The 16,316-nt window shown below is 46.7% G+C and overlaps 1 protein-coding gene across 4 annotated transcripts in view; it reads right to left on the bottom strand.

The window, feature by feature from the left end:
• The window catches only part of STIM2 (stromal interaction molecule 2), an 85,874-nt gene that overhangs the window by 33,494 nt on the left and 36,064 nt on the right, over positions 1 to 16,316 (bottom strand). The gene's annotated exons all lie outside the window — the stretch shown is intronic.

The following is a 16,316-nucleotide window of genomic DNA, read 5'->3' as shown; positions in this document are numbered from 1 at the left end:
GGAGCAAAGGGATTGTCATGTCCTACACTCACAGCTGCATCCACAGACAATGAAGGGATGACAGCCACACTGCAGATCAAATTCAAAGTAGACAGTGCTAGTGAATGCAGAACATTGAGGAAGGAAAGCAAGCACAGGGCAAAAGAAAGCTCAGCCGGTGATCATAGATGGTATCCTGTGTGCCCTGATAAAGACAGCAGTCCCTCTGGACAGGATTCCAGGTCACAAATAGCACATTTTCACCTGCATTCATTGCTGAAGGCTCCTGACTTGTGTGTATCTGGTAGCCCTGCCTGCAACACATCACACTGTTTCACCTCTCTACTCACCCTTTGTCAAGGTACAAGCCAAGTGCTCCAAAACTCTACCCTGCATGATGAGCAACCAGCACTGAAGACTGGCCTTTTAGAGACCTTGGCATTAACTAATGCCTAATTTCATTAACTCTGATGTACCAAATACCATCAGAACACAGAAGGTGGAGAAGGGCATCTAGTTGGAGGTGACCCTACTGACTGCAGGGGGTTTGGACAAGATGACCCTTGAGGGTCCCTTCCAACCCAGTGCAACCTGTGAAAACGTTGTCCAAGTTCAGCTTTCTTAAGGCAGTGAATTTCTGCTATCATAGCCAGTGTAAAAATGCACTGACCGGTCCCAGAAACTGCTGTACTCCACTTCTATCATGTCAATACAAATTGAGGCAGGAGATGAACAATTTTTGCTCCTTCTAATCAAAGGATTAATTAAGCTTTCCTATTTACAATGGTATTTACTAAAGGCTCATTTACCTAAGTGATGAAAAGGAAGCACATACAGAAAGGATAGAATCATAGAAGTGGATAGGAGCAAGAGCTTGCAACAGGAAAAAAGAGCTGGGTTAGTATTTCCAGGCCAACTGAGTTGGCAGAATTCTGTTCTTCTTTCTACTCTGAATTTTAAAATCATTAAAACTAATGGATGCTGATAAGACTTGAGATTTTTGTTTTGCAATGAAAAGAAAATGGTGTCACTGAGGGAGGCTAAAGGACTTCTCCCTGTAACACAGGGTGGGGTGTAGAGCTTTTCCTTGCAACAGTAATTGATCGTCTCAAAGTAATTAGAATCACCTCAGATTAATCACCCACAAGGGCTAACAACTTCATGCCAATAGCCCTGAACAGCGTACACAACACTACTTAAATGCTCATATATTAGAAGAGCCATCTTTGTACTGCAAGATGAGATCTAGGCTATGTTAGAAGCAAGCACAATTGTCAGAACAGATAAAGAGGTCCTTCAAACACTCCCAACTTGTTTAATTCTTACTTAGATCCATTCTTACACAGAACAAAACGCCACCTAAAGAGTGTTCACAGCTTGCAAGCACCCACTCAGATGTTTTTTCCATTCTGTTCACTGAAAGCCCAGCTTTTCAAACCAAGAAGGCATTTCCTCAAAACTGAGGTTTATCAGTTTCATCATAAGAGGAGTTAGGTATCTTAAATACCCTTTTTGGGGTAGATTATTGGGCTAAATACCTTTTCAGGGGTATTTAAACGTGAAAGCACTTTAAAGACCTGTGGCTCTTCTTGAGAAAAGCAAACAGGCTGCTTGTGCTTCAAATGTCCCAGGTGCTGGCTGCAGGAACACTTGATCTCTCTCAAGAGATGATGGAGTGCCAATTGCTCCTTTTTGGGACTGAGAAACTTGAGGTAAGACCACAGCTCACATCTAACAAGACTTAACCCACTCTGCACAGAATCGAGATCTGCCTTCTAGTTTATTTTCATCTGGTAAAATTCTGCCTTACCAGACTGCCAACACTTGTCAACCCACTCTTCAGAGAGCAATTTCAAAACAAAAACAAATCACAAAGCCAGAGTCTAAGTGGAAAGCATCTCACAAGCATACCTGTGAAGTCCTACCAAATCAAAAACTTCATCTGCAGCTCTGCAGCAGATTCTAGCAAGCCTCTCTCACAGGGCAAAAACTATTCCAGTTAATACTAGGTGGATAGAAACTTCTCAACCCCCCCCCCCCTCCCCAGTTAACCAAGGCAACAGCCAAAAGGCTAAGTCTCCAGATAGAACACACACCATAAGCACAGGGCTAAGGTTCCACACCAAGTTATAAAGCTGGTTGGTAACTTATTTTGCACTTTGGATCTATCCTAGGAAAAGTGATCTGGAATTTCAAAGCTTCTATGGTACTTGAAGATAAAATCAAACTTCACATCTGGAGCAGTTTCTCTCTCCTAGTCTGGTGTGTTGTCATAAACACACTTAGTCCAAAATCATCAGCACAGGAAAGTGCACAAAGATGCCACCAAGATGCTCACTCAGGGAGTGAATCTGGCAGCTCAGAATGTGATCCTTCCTCTAACAAAAAGCAGAGACCAAAGGAGACATGGTTTACAGTGAGGGTGGTGAGACAGTGGAACAGATTGCCCATGGAGGTTGTGGATGCCTCCTCTCTGGCCAGGTTGGCAACCTGCTCTAGTGGAATGTGTCCTTGCCCATGGCACGGGGGTTGGAACTACATGGTCTTGAAGGTCTCTTCCAAGCCAAACCTGTGATTCTATGATTTTTATTTGAGGTGGGCAAGAGGCACAGACACTCCACATGTCACTCTAGGCAGGGGTTACTGCACAGCCAACTTTTTAGTGTCGTTCAGGAGGAGGAAGCTTCAGAAGTTCTGGTCATGATAAAGACGGAATTCATTAGTAAAAAAAATCAAATGTCACATTTATGGCTCAGCCAGCTTGGCAGAGGCTTTCAAACAAGCCTTCCACCCACCCTGAGCAGCTCAGTTAACTGCTCAGAGGCAGTCATCTTCACCAGTACAGGAAGGTGCACAGCACCATGGGCACAGACCAGGCTGTGAACCGGGCAGTTATCCAAGCTCAGTGTGCAGGAAGCTTGGTGCAGAGATAAGGGGGGAAGTCACACTGAGCACCTTGGGGTTTCCCCTTCCTTTCCTTCCTGCAACCCTCCACGCCCTGCCTTTTGCAAGGAGGCCGACATAAGGTGAGACAACAAGAAAAACCCCGGTCTGAAACGCCCCTCAACTCCCATGAGCACGGCTTTTCCAGCCCATTTCCTGAGGCACCGGGAGCTAAACTCACCAAGTGGCACTGTCAACACAAGCAGAGCAGAGGATTAATGACCCCCTGCTTTCACGTGTCTGTGTCAGCAAAGCCCTGGAATTTATTTTAGGAATACGGCACCAGAAATGGTTCCAAAGCTCCTCACATCTTTCATCTACCCTGGACGCACTTGTGCCTCGACTGCTGCGAGTCAATGAGCTGGCAGCCTGGCACACAGCCCCCCGGCTGGCACTCACACAGCCAGGCACTGACACACAGCACAAAGCCCACAGCCAGGCACACAGACATGCACAGGGCCCCACACACACACACTCACACAGCACAAATCCTCACAGCCAGGCACACAGACATGCACAGAGCCACACAGCCAGGCACACAGACAAGCACAGAGCCACACAGCCAGGCACACAGACAAGCACAGAGCCCCACACGCAGCACAGAGCCCCACAGCCAGGCACACAGACATGCACGCAGCACAGAGCCCCACAGCCAGGCACACAGACATGCACGCAGCACAGAGCCCCACAGCCAGGCATACACGCAGCACAGAGCCCCACACAGAGACACACAGCACAGAGCCCCACAGCCAGGCACACAGACATGCACACAGCACAGAGCCCCACAGCCAGGCACACACGCAGCACAGAGCCCCACAGCCAGGCACACACGCAGCACAGAGCCCCACAGCCAGGCACACAGACATGCACACAGCACAGAGCCCCACACGCAGAACAAAGACCCCAGCCCCACACACAGCACAGAGCCCCACAGCCAGGCACACACGCAGCACACAGCCCCACACAGAGACACTCACACAGCACAGAGCCCCACAGCCAAGCACACACACATGCAGAGCCCCACAGCCAGGCACCCACACATGCACAGAGCCCCACAGCCAGGCACACACGCAGCACAGAGCCCCACAGCCAGGCACACACGCAGCACAGAGCCCCACAGCCAGGCACACACACATGCACACAGCACAGAGCCCCACACGCAGAACAAAGACCCCAGCCCCACACACAGCACAGAGCCCACGGCCAGGTACAGACATAGCCCCACAGCCTCTCCAGGTGATTTAGCTGCACAGTCACCAGGCCTGTGCCAGCACCTGGCTGGGGGGCCCTGCTCAGGTATGTGCAGCTCCAACCTGCCCTTCAAACCACCCATGCCTTAAGCCTTGCCCATGCCACCCTGAGCCTTTTGGGCCATACAGGGCACACTGATCCTTGGTAACACAGGCCCCCATAGTTGACACTTCACAGAATCATAGACTGGGGTCTGGGTTGGAAGGGACCTTCAAGATCTACTTCCAACACACCTCTGCCATGGGCAGGGACACCCTTCCACCAGACCAGGCTGCTCAAAGCCTCATCCAGCCTGAGCAATCTGGTGTCTCTGGTTTCCCCACCAGCACACCCAGGGCAGCCCAGGGGCTGTGAGCTCCCTGGAGCATGGCTGCTCTACATTCTCCATGGTGAGCACACCATGTCCTCACAGAACTGAAGAGCATTCTTCACACTGACATATGGCAGTCCCACACTCCCATGACTTGCCTTTCCTGAGGACTCCAGGAGTGTACCCTGCTTCACTAGCTTTACAACTCCCTGTTCCCAAGGAGCCATCTGGGATCAAGGGAAGCCTCACACAACAGGCAAGCACTATGCAAGTGTCAGCTTCCCAAGAAAGTACACCCAGCTCAAAATAACTGAGTTTCAGCCAGCCAGTACTAGGCCTTCTTTGTATTCTCCAGTGCCAAAGCAGGTGGCCACAACACCCACAGTTCCCTGCCAAATGCATCCCCAGCAGGCATTGGAACAGGCTGCCTAGGACGGTGGTGGTGTCACCATCCCTGCAGACATTCAGGAAACATGTGGACAGGGCTCTCTGGGCCATGGTGGTGATGGGTTGATATTTGGACTCAATGATTCATAGAGTGTTGGGGTTGGAAGGGGCCTGCAAGATCACCTAGTTCCAAACCCCTGCCATGGCTGCTCAAGGCCCCATCCAACCCAGCGTTGAACACCTCCAGGGAGGGGGCATCCACAACCTCCTTGGGCAACTTGTTCCAGCATCTCACCACCCTTACTTTAAAGGATCATCTTAAAGATCTTTCCCAAACCAAACAACTTTGTGATTCTATGACTCCAATATCTTTAAGATGTCTATTTCCTCTGTCCTTCGGTTTTAATCTGTACTTTAATACATCACACTTTCTTCAGCAATTCAATGTCATTCAAGGACCAAAAAAAACCCCAACCCAAGTGTAAAACAACAGATTTTCAAGACCTGAGTACAAACCCGAGTGTCAGATGCAAGCAAGGATTACTAAAATGACAGAAAAACAAGTGTTTGCAAGAACTTCACCAGATGTTCAAAGCAGCTCTTCAGAGTGAAGGCAACAAACAGGTTGCTTCTAACTTAAATCCTTATATAAGGCATCATTAAAATCTTCAGATGCTTGAAGAGAGCCTCTCAGAGTGAGCTTCATTTAATCTTTCAATTAAAAGCTCCCAAAGCAAATCACTCCTACTCTTAATAATTAAACTCCTCCATATGGCAAGTAGGCTGAGCAGGATGTAGCAGTTAACTTGACAGTGTCATTTGTGACATTTATTCAAATGATTGGAGTGAAAAATAAAGTTCATCACTGCAGTAGATCTTTCCACTAAAAACATCTTTTAAAAAACAGACAAAATTTGAACAAAAAGGGCAGAATACACCACTCCTCCAATCACAACACTGATGTTCCTTAAGATCAGCTTCCTCCAGAGGAAAATGCAGTAGTACTAAAGGGAGTGGAGAAAGGTGCAACATTGCCTCCAAAGGATTTTAAAATGTCAAGTTTCACATCAAGCTTTTCCATCACTCCGTTAATTTGGGAATTAAAGAAAGCCCAGGTGACTTCTGAAATGGTCTTTAGAAGCTCACACAGCAACAGCAGATGAAACTCCTGACTGAAAGGCCTGGTATCTGCAGAACTTGTTTCAGTCACAGTATCACAGTATAACTTAGGTTGGAAAGGACCTCGGGGATCATCGAGTCCAACCTATCAACAATGCTGCGTGCATTGGTGTACATGCATCGCAGCTGGGTTCCTGACTTCTCAACTGACCCTACCTCGTGCCCTACTCTTGCCTCTACTGAGGGACCAATTGCCTCACCCACCCCCTTCAGACCTAGTTTAAAGCCCTCCTAATGAGCCCTGCCAACTCCAGTGCCAGGACTCTCTTACCCCTTCTAGATAGATGCACCCCATCGGGACCCAAAGTCATAGAATGGTTGGAAGGGACCCCCAAGATCATCTAACTCCAACCTCCCTCCCACAGGCAGGGACACTTTCCACTAGACCAGCCTGCTCAAGGCCCCAGCCAGCCTGGCTTTCAACACTGCCAGGCTTGGAGCCTCCACAACTTCCATGGGCAACCTGTTCCAGTGCCTCACCACACTCATGAGCAAGAATATCTTCTTCATGTCTCATCTCAATCCAGTTTCCTCCAGTTTGAAGTCATTACCCCTCTCACTCCATGCCTTTGTCAGAAGTCCCTCTCCAGCTCTCCTGGAGCCCCTTCAAATCCTAGAAAGCTGCCCTAAGGTCTCCCCAAAGCCTTCTCTTCTTCAGCCTGAAGAAGCCCAACTTGCTCAGCCTGTCTTCAGGGCAGAGGTGCCCTGTGATCACCTTCATGGTCTTTCTTGTGCTGTGGGCTTCAGAGCTGGAACAAGCAGCCCTGGGTCCCTCCCTGGACCTGCTACTACCACATGTGTGCCACACTTTGTGACTGGCAACACCTTCAGTTACCAAACCCAAACCCAGCCCACACTGCAACTCTGCAGTTCAGCTCCATGAAAGCTGCCATCACTCTTTTCAATCCCACTAACCAACCTCCAGTAACCAAAGCTGGCACTTCAAACAGCCTTAACATAAATCATTGCTGCTGCGAGATGTACACAAGGGATCTCTGCAGGAGAGAGCCAAGGCTGGCTGTGGCACTACTGAGGAGTGTCCATTTATTATACTCCTATTTCTGTACCTTCTCAGAGATGCAAATCAGTTACACTTCCCCCCTCCACACCTCCCCTTGCAGGGATACTAGAAACTTCACAAGGCAAGGAAGGCTTTGATTTTTCCTTAAATCACCATTAGCAGATCTCTGCTTTCTCCACACCCACCAAAAAGCTGTCTAATGAGGAACTGAAATTTCATTTCTTTTATATACAGACATTAAATAACAAACTATGAATCCATGGATTGTATTTTTATAAAGTAGGAATCCAGTCAAATAAACGATGCCACTAACAAAGTGAAGTCCTCAGACAGGTTTCCTAGGTAAGAAGCTTCAAACCAGACTGCAGAACAGCAGACACGTGGCTTTTTGGTCAGTTGTTAAGACAGTCAAAACATTGTCAACTATCTTAGAAAACCATTAAAGCACTTTAGAAAAGATAAGGGGGGAAAGCCCCCATGCTTACTCAAAATATGAAAAAGGAATCATATGGATAATTAAATTTGATGCCAGATGTAATTCTGCTTTGATTCAACGGCATTAAAAATAACCAGCCCAGCAGTGGTTGTATAAAAAGAAATCTGGGTCTGCTAATCACGTCAAGGAGGATTCTGCCACCACAAAACATCAGTGTAAACACTCCAGATAGGCTGTTAGGAAATTAATTAGTAAATTACAGCCCTGCTCTGCCTGACTAAACAAAAAAAATCAAGACGACGGATTCATGGCTTTTCCATCTCCTTCCCACACCCTCCCTGAGCAATGCAGCAGTTTGAAGGGAAGAGGAAGTTGGACAATTGTATACAATAGTCAAAGTAGCCTAATTTAGCAGAGGAATTCCTGCCAACCCTAACAAAGCAGGAGGAGAGGAAACTGGGAGACGCAGCTTATGCAAGCCGTCGAAAATTCTGGCTTTTTCCTCCTTCCACCCTCACTTGTACTTTCACAACACTCACAGTATCACAGTATAACTAAGGTTGGAAGAGACCTCGAGGATCATCGAGTCCAACCTATCAACACAGATCCCATGACTAGACCATGGCACCATGTGCCACGTCCAATCTCCTCTTGAACACCTCCAGGGACGGTGACTCAACCACCTCCCTGGGCAGCACATTCCAATGAGGAACGACTCGCTCGGTGAAGAACTTCCTCCTCACCTCGAGTCTAAACCTCCCCTGGCACAGCTTGAGACTGTGTCCTCTTGTTCTGGTGCTGGTTGCCTGGGAGAAGAGACCAACCGCTTCCTGGCTACAACCACCTTTCAGGTAGTTGTAGAGGGCAATGAGGTCACCCCTGAGCCTCCTCTTCTCCAGGCTAAACAATCCCAGCTCTCTCAGCCTCTTGTGGCCGGTTGACGTTGCCCCCTTAAGAAAGGGAACATGGTGGACGGAAGTTGGTAAACGGAAGGAATAGTCTAAACTAATTTCATTGGACGAGTGGGAGGAAGCACCTTATGAAGTGGGAGTGAAGTGGACATTTCCAGCACTTCTCAGTCAGTCTTGCTTCCGCCTCTTCTCCGTGCAGCAGCTTTCTGTGCTGGGCTTTCTGCCAAGGCCTCGGCCTTGAAAACCAGATAACAGGCCTGTATACTAACTCCCTTCCAATTAACACAAACTGCTTCTAACCTTTTTTTTTCCTCTCTTTCTCTTTCTATCCCATTCTGGGGAAAGGGGGGGAAGAGAGGGGAGAGCGGAGGTGGGGGACCCCTCTGCCAAGGGGGGGGGTCACTCTCATTTCTGTGTTACTCTGTTGTATATCTTTGTATATATTGTAGATATTGTAAATTTGTAAATATCTCCCTGCAAACCCTACATCGCTTTGTAAATATAGCTCCACTGCTTTGCTAGTTCAGCTTGCGAGTTTTTTTTCCTTTCCCTTCAATTTTTTTTTCCCTTTTACTTTACAAGGGGGAAGGGAGGAGGCTTCTCAGCCTTATCCTTCCAAACCCACCACATTTTTTTTATTGGCGCCCAACGTGGGGCAGATAATTAGTTTAATTTATTATTTGATTGATTTAGTGTTTTCCAGCTGAATTAGCAAACATGAAGGTATTGTGGTTTGTGGAGCGATTATTCTTTTCAATTTTTGGGGCTCTGGTTTACAGATATTGTTTGGGTTTGATTTTGGATTACCTGGGTAAATATTTGGTGCGGACAATTTATATGTGGGTTATGTATAGAGTTAAATTATGGTATGGAAAATGTATTAATTTATTATGGCCAGTGAGATACAGGAATGTTACCTCCACCACTCTCCCAATTGAGATAAAGAGTTTTAAGATTCCGCCTGAGGAGACAGTAACTTTAGGTGATGCCTGGGATCCAAAGATGATTTATGTGATGTGTATAATTCTGCTGCTGGTGATAACTAATGTGTATTCTCTGTATTCCTGGCGTCGGGAGAAAAAGGTGTCCAGGGCGTGTTTTGTTATTAAAACTAGATCAAAAAGAAAACGCCGTGGCTCTCGATCAGTCCCAGAGTCATCTAGTGACGAGGACTGTGGAGAACCTGTGTCAGTTAAAAAGAAGGCTAAAAAGTTAATTGGTAAGGCAGCTCTAAATGACTTTCCTGCTGATTCTGGCAAGCAGCCAAGGGCATCGGCTGGTATCAACATGGCACCTACTCCTTCTCCCACTCCTTCTCCTTCTTCTTCTTCTCCATCGGCCATTAACGGAGCAACGTCACTTCCACCCACTCCCTCAGTGGGACCGGAAGTCACTGCCCCAGCAGCTGATTTATCTCAGGACCTGTCAGCTTCCATTAAGGTGGCTGTAAATTCAAACACAGCTCCAGTTAAGGTGGCTCCTTTAAAGACTAGAGCTGCAAAGGCCCAAGATGGAGAAGAAGAGGTGGAGACTGATCCTGGTGAGGGGCCCTCTACTCTAAAAGATCCTGCCCAGGAGGAAGACAAGGTTTGTTTTAAAGATCTAGCTAACCTAGTGAGATCAAAGCAGGATAGAGATGAAGCTAGGAAAGCAGCTGGCAAAGGTGGTTCTCAGCTTAAAGAGATCCTTAGGAGAATGACAGCAGGATTTTACGGGCAAAGAATTCAGGGAGATGAAGATGAAGATGATATTACGGACTGTTCGTCACCACGGGAGGAATTGAGAAATGTCCGTAAAGATTTCACCAGAGCAGATAAGGAGCCGGTTCTAGCTTGGCTTAGTAGGTGTTATGATACAGGTGCTTCAGCTCTAACAGTTGGAGACAAGTCAGCAGCTCAGTTAGGAACTCTCTCAAGGGACAATGGAATAGATAGACATCTAGGCGAAGCTCTCGGTAAGGTTAATCTGTGGATACGCCTTTTAATAGCGGTTGCCCTGAGATACCCTTCCCGAGATGATCTTCCATGGAATCCTAAACCCTGGACTACCATAGATGAGGGAATTAAGCGCTTGAGAGAATTTGCTGTTAGAGAGCTACTCTATGGTGAACATGAAACTCTGAATCCTGATGACATTCCTGTGGGTATTGGTCTCGCTAAAAAGATCATCAAACTTGCTCCTTCCAATTATGCAAACATTCTGGCAAGCAGAATTGTGTCAAGAAGTTATGGTGGAGCTTCTCCTACGGTTGGCCAATTCAGTGATCAAATGAGACAATTGGAGGATAGCATGACACGTGGTTCTTTGGTTTCAGCCATTGAAACTCTGTCTGGAAAAATTGAGAATTGCATGAGACAGTTAAAAGATGAATTTAGAAATTCCATATCCCAATTGGCACAAAGGGATAATTTCAATTCTTCCTCCAGGTGGGTACAAGTCTCATCTGTGAGGAATACACGTCCTCCAAGGAGGTCATTCCAAAACAGGACATTCCAAAACAGATCATTCCAAAACAGACCACCAAGGCAGTCACGTAGAACTATTTGGATAACTCTGCGTGATCAGTTTGGTGAGAACATGAACCGCTGGGATGGCCAACCAACTTCTAATCTTTTCAGGAGACTGAGGGAATTGCAAAGTGGCAGAACCCGAGGTAGCAATACCAGAAGGGTAGCTGTTACTTCCACAGTTCCCCAGAACAACTCTTATGGCTCCAACAGTGGCTCCAGTTATAACATGCAAAGTTATAACCCTGCACAATATGTGCAATGCACATGTGCGCATGTTCCCCATAACTAGGGGTGCCCTGCCTCCCGCCAGGGGGAGGAGAGGGATAACAGAGATAACAGAATCTATTGGGATGTGTACATCCAGTGGCCTGGCACTTCACAATTTCAGAAGTACAGGGCCTTGGTTGACACAGGAGCTCAGTGCACCATAATACCATCAAGTTATCAGGGATCAGAGTCTATAACTATTCTGGGAGTCACTGGTGGATCTCAAGAGTTAAGTAAGGTAGAGGTTAATATAAGTCTAACTGGTAAACAATGGAGGAAGCATACAGTTGTGACCGGACCTGACGCACCTTGTATTTTGGGAATTGATTTTTTGAGAGAAGGGCGTTTCAAAGACCCTAGAGGTTACAAATGGGCTTTTGGAGTAGCTTCAATAGAAATTGATGGACAAAAATTGAAGCTGTCTGCCAGACCTGAACTTTCTGATGAATCTGCAGTTGTGGGACAACATAAGATACAGGACATTAAATTGCCGGTTGCTTCTCAGACTGTTCATCACAGACAATACAGAACCAACCGTGACTCTTTGTTGCCCATTCAGAATCTGATTCGTCAGTTGGAGAGTCAGAAAGTCGTCAGCAAAACTCATTCACCTTTCAACAGTCCAGTGTGGCCTGTGCGGAAGCAGAATGGAGACTGGCGTCTGACGGTAGATTACCGAGCCCTAAACGAAGTGACACCACCTATGAGTGCAGCAGTACCAGACATGATGGAGCTACAGTATGAGCTGGAATCCAAAGAGGCCAAATGGTATGCTACCATAGACATTGCTAATGCATTTTTCTCTATTCCCATAGCAGAGGAATGCAGGCCTCAGTTTGCTTTCACCTGGAGAGGAATCCAGTACACTTTCAACAGATTGCCAATGGGCTGGATCCACAGCTCAAGCATCTGTCATGCAGTGATCCACGATGCTCTGGAGAAAGGCGGTGCTCCAGAACACATCCAGTTCATCGATGACATCATCGTCTGGGGTAAAACTGCTGAGGAAGTCTTCAAGAAAGGTAACAAAATCATTGACATTCTTCTGAATGCAGGTTTTGCCATCAAACGAGACAAGGTGAAAGGACCTACCACAGAGATTCAGTTTCTGGGAGTGCGGTGGCAGGATGGACGCCGACACATTCCAGTGGATGTGGTAAATAGAGTCTCCACCATGGCAAGTCCCACAAACAAGCAAGAGACCCTACGTTTCTTGGGGATAGTGGGATTTTGGAGACTACACATTCCTGGATATAGTCAGATTGTGAAACCTCTGTATGATGTGACTCGAAAGAGAAACCATTTCCACTGGGGACCTGAACAACAAGCAGCCTTTGACCAGATAAAACAAGAGGTGATTCAAGCAATGGGTCTGGGACCTGTCCGAGATGGTCCAGACATTAAGAACATTTTGTACACGGCTGCAAGTGACAATGGTCCAACCTGGTGCTTGTGGCAAAAAGCTCCAGGAGAGACACGTGGACGACCTCTTGGTTTCTGGAGTCGAGGTTACAGAGGTTCAGAGGCTAACTATACTCCAACAGAGAAAGAAATTTTAGCTGCCTATGAAGGAGTAAAAGCATCTTCTGAAGTGATTGGAACTGAATCACAACTTCTTCTAGCTCCCAGATTACCAGTTTTGAATTGGATGTTCAAAGGCAAAGGTTCCACACCACATCATGCAACAGACTCAACATGGTCTAAGTGGATGGCTCTGATAACACAGAGAGCTCGAATGGGAAATCTTGAAAGACCTGGTCTAGTGGAGGTGATCTCAAGTTGGCCTGAAGGCATCAACTGTGCTAAACCTCCAGAGGAGAAAGTAACTCGTGCTGAGGAAGCTCCTCCTTACAATGACCTTTCTGATGATGAAAAGAAATACGCTTTGTTCACAGACGGTTCCTGTCGTCTTGTTGGAAACAAGCGAAGGTGGAAGTCTGCAGTGTGGAGTCCAACACGCCGAGTTGCAGAGGCGAAAGATGGAGAAGGAGAATCCAGTCAGTTCGCAGAGGTAAAAGCTGTCCAGCTAGCTCTCGACGTGGCTGAACGTGAGAGATGGCCAAAGCTTTATCTCTACACCGACTCATGGATGGTAGCCAATGCTCTATGGGGTTGGCTAAAGAACTGGAAGAAGAGTGGTTGGCAGAGAAAAGGAAAACCCATTTGGGCAGCCGACCTGTGGCAGGACATTGCTGATCGAATCGAGAGAATTCCAGTGAAAGTGAGACACATCGATGCTCACATTCCTAAGAGCAAAGCTACTGAGGAACAGCAACACAACCATCAGGCAGATCTAGCTGCAAGAGTTTCTCAAGTAGACATGGACTCTAATCTTGATCTCGACTGGAAACACCGAGGTGAGATATTCTTAGCTCGGTGGGCTCATGATTCGTCAGGACATCAAGGCAGAGATGCAACATACCAATGGGCTCGTGACAGATCCATAGACATTTCCATGGATGCTATCACACAAGTCATTCATGACTGTGACATTTGTGCTGCTATTAAGCAGGCAAAACGACTTAAGCCCTTGTGGTATGGTGACAGATGGTCCAAGTACAAGTATGGTGAAGCTTGGCAGATTGACTACATCACTCTACCACGTTCTCGTTCTGGTAAGCAATACGTGCTTACTATGGTAGAAGCAAACACTGGATGGTTGGAAACTTATCCAGTTCCACATGCAACTGCACGCAACACCATTCTTGGTCTGGAGAGACAGATCCTGTGGAGACACGGAACTCCAGAGAGGATTGAGTCAGACAACGGAACTCATTTCAAGAACAACCTTGTAAAGAACTGGGCAAAAGAGCACGGTATTGAGTGGATATTCCACATTCCCTACTATGCACCAGCTTCAGGGAAGATTGAACGCTACAATGGTTTGTTGAAGACCACTCTCAAAGCCATGGGAGGTGGATCTTTGAAAAACTGGGAAAAACATTTAGCACAAGCAACCTGGCTGGTAAATAGTAGAGGTTCAGTGAACCGAGCTGGACCTGCACATTCAGATCTGCTACGGAAAGTAGAAGGTGATAGAGTTCCTGTTGTTAGAGAAAAGAATCTGTTAGGTAAAACTGTTTGGGTATTTTCACCCTCAGGAGAGGCTAAACCTGTCCGAGGGGTGGTTTCAGCTGAAGGTCCGGGTCACACTTATTGGGTAATGCAAGAGAATGGTGAAATTCAGTGTGTTCCACAAAGAAATTTAACTTTAGCTGAAAGAGGTTAATTTCGAACTGTTGTACAGCTACATCACGTCCAAAGGAAGAATCAACGAGGAGTCTACGGTGCACGAACCCTGAGATCCCTGAGAGCCCTGAGTCAACTAAGAGACCCTGAGAATCCCTGTTTCCTTTTTCTTCGCTTCGTCAGTGAAGAAATTAACTGTTTTCCATTTTTCTCATTTTCTGATTTTCTTGGACTTTTGAATCATCTACATCTGAGCATAGCCAGAATGGACTATGGACTTTACTTACGAACTGTAAATATCGTTTTGGATTAGATGGACAGTATGAACAGCCAATGAAATTGTTTAGAAGGGGTGGACTGTGGCCGGTTGACGTTGCCCCCTTAAGAAAGGGAACATGGTGGACGGAAGTTGGTAAACGGAAGGAATAGTCTAAACTAATTTCATTGGACGAGTGGGAGGAAGCACCTTATGAAGTGGGAGTGAAGTGGACATTTCCAGCACTTCTCAGTCAGTCTTGCTTCCGCCTCTTCTCCGTGCAGCAGCTTTCTGTGCTGGGCTTTCTGCCAAGGCCTCGGCCTTGAAAACCAGATAACAGGCCTGTATACTAACTCCCTTCCAATTAACACAAACTGCTTCTAACCTTTTTTTTTCCTCTCTTTCTCTTTCTATCCCATTCTGGGGAAAGGGGGGGAAGAGAGGGGAGAGCGGAGGTGGGGGACCCCTCTGCCAAGGGGGGGGGGTCACTCTCATTTCTGTGTTACTCTGTTGTATATCTTTGTATATATTGTAGATATTGTAAATTTGTAAATATCTCCCTGCAAACCCTACATCGCTTTGTAAATATAGCTCCACTGCTTTGCTAGTTCAGCTTGCGAGTTTTTTTTCCTTTCCCTTCAATTTTTTTTTCCCTTTTACTTTACAAGGGGGAAGGGAGGAGGCTTCTCAGCCTTATCCTTCCAAACCCACCACACTCTCCTCATAGGGCTCGTGCTCAAGGCCTCTCCCCAGCCTTGTTGCCCTTCTCTGGACATGTTCAAGTGTTTCGATGTCCTTCTTAAACTGAGGGGCTCAGAACTGGACACAGCACTCAAGTTGCAGCCTAACCAACGCAGAGTACAGGGGCACAATGACTTCCCTGCTCCTGCTGGCCACTCACTACACAAACCTACAGACTCACATGAATGTGCAGTTAAAAACACAAAGCCAGGCACCTGATCCCTACTCTCAGCAACGGGAAAGTGTCTCACATGCATTAGTACAAGACGACCAAGAAGGCAAATATTTGACGCTGTTTAAACCTCGGCTTTCATCCCCGTATCTTGATTTGGCGGTGAAAATTACTTAACACACCTTTAGAAGCATATGATGTAGTCTGTGCACAATACAGTAATTAACATTTACAATTAAAGCAGCTCCAAGACAAAAAAAGCAAATTTACCCAGGTTCAAAAGGGACCTACAGCCATGACTTCACCTGGACTAAAAGCACACCCTTGACTCAGACAAAATCAACAAGAGTATTTCTGCTTTATCCCCCACACGTGTTAGAGATTACAGCTATCAAAGAAACAGGTCTGAATTACCAATGTGAGTTAATTAATGCTCTGATGACAAATGAAGCTGATGACATAAACCACAGCTGGGTGTTCATATACAGTCAGTGACTACCAACGCATAACATGCCTCTAAGCGCCGCATACAACATTTCAGCTCTGACTGGCTCTTAGCTGCTGCTGTAGTAACTCTCTCCCCTTCCCAGCAGAGTAGCTGGGAGAGCTGCAGCCTGTCTCTGACCACAGACTTCAACCTGCCCAGGAATTTCTCAGCTCTTATGGAACAACAGCAGGAGCACATTTAAGCCACTTTCCTAATTTGGTCAGAAGTTAGGAAGGCCATTTACAGGTGACTTCAAACCTCTGGCAATACGTCCGTG

Source organism: Melanerpes formicivorus, unplaced genomic scaffold, assembly GCF_026170545.1.
Source record: "Melanerpes formicivorus ecotype bairdi unplaced genomic scaffold, bMelFor1.0.p_v2 SCAF_4, whole genome shotgun sequence".
Taxonomy (NCBI): Eukaryota; Metazoa; Chordata; class Aves; order Piciformes; family Picidae; genus Melanerpes; species Melanerpes formicivorus.
Note: the sequence above shows the minus strand (reverse complement) of the source record. Positions and strands in the feature narration are given on the sequence as shown.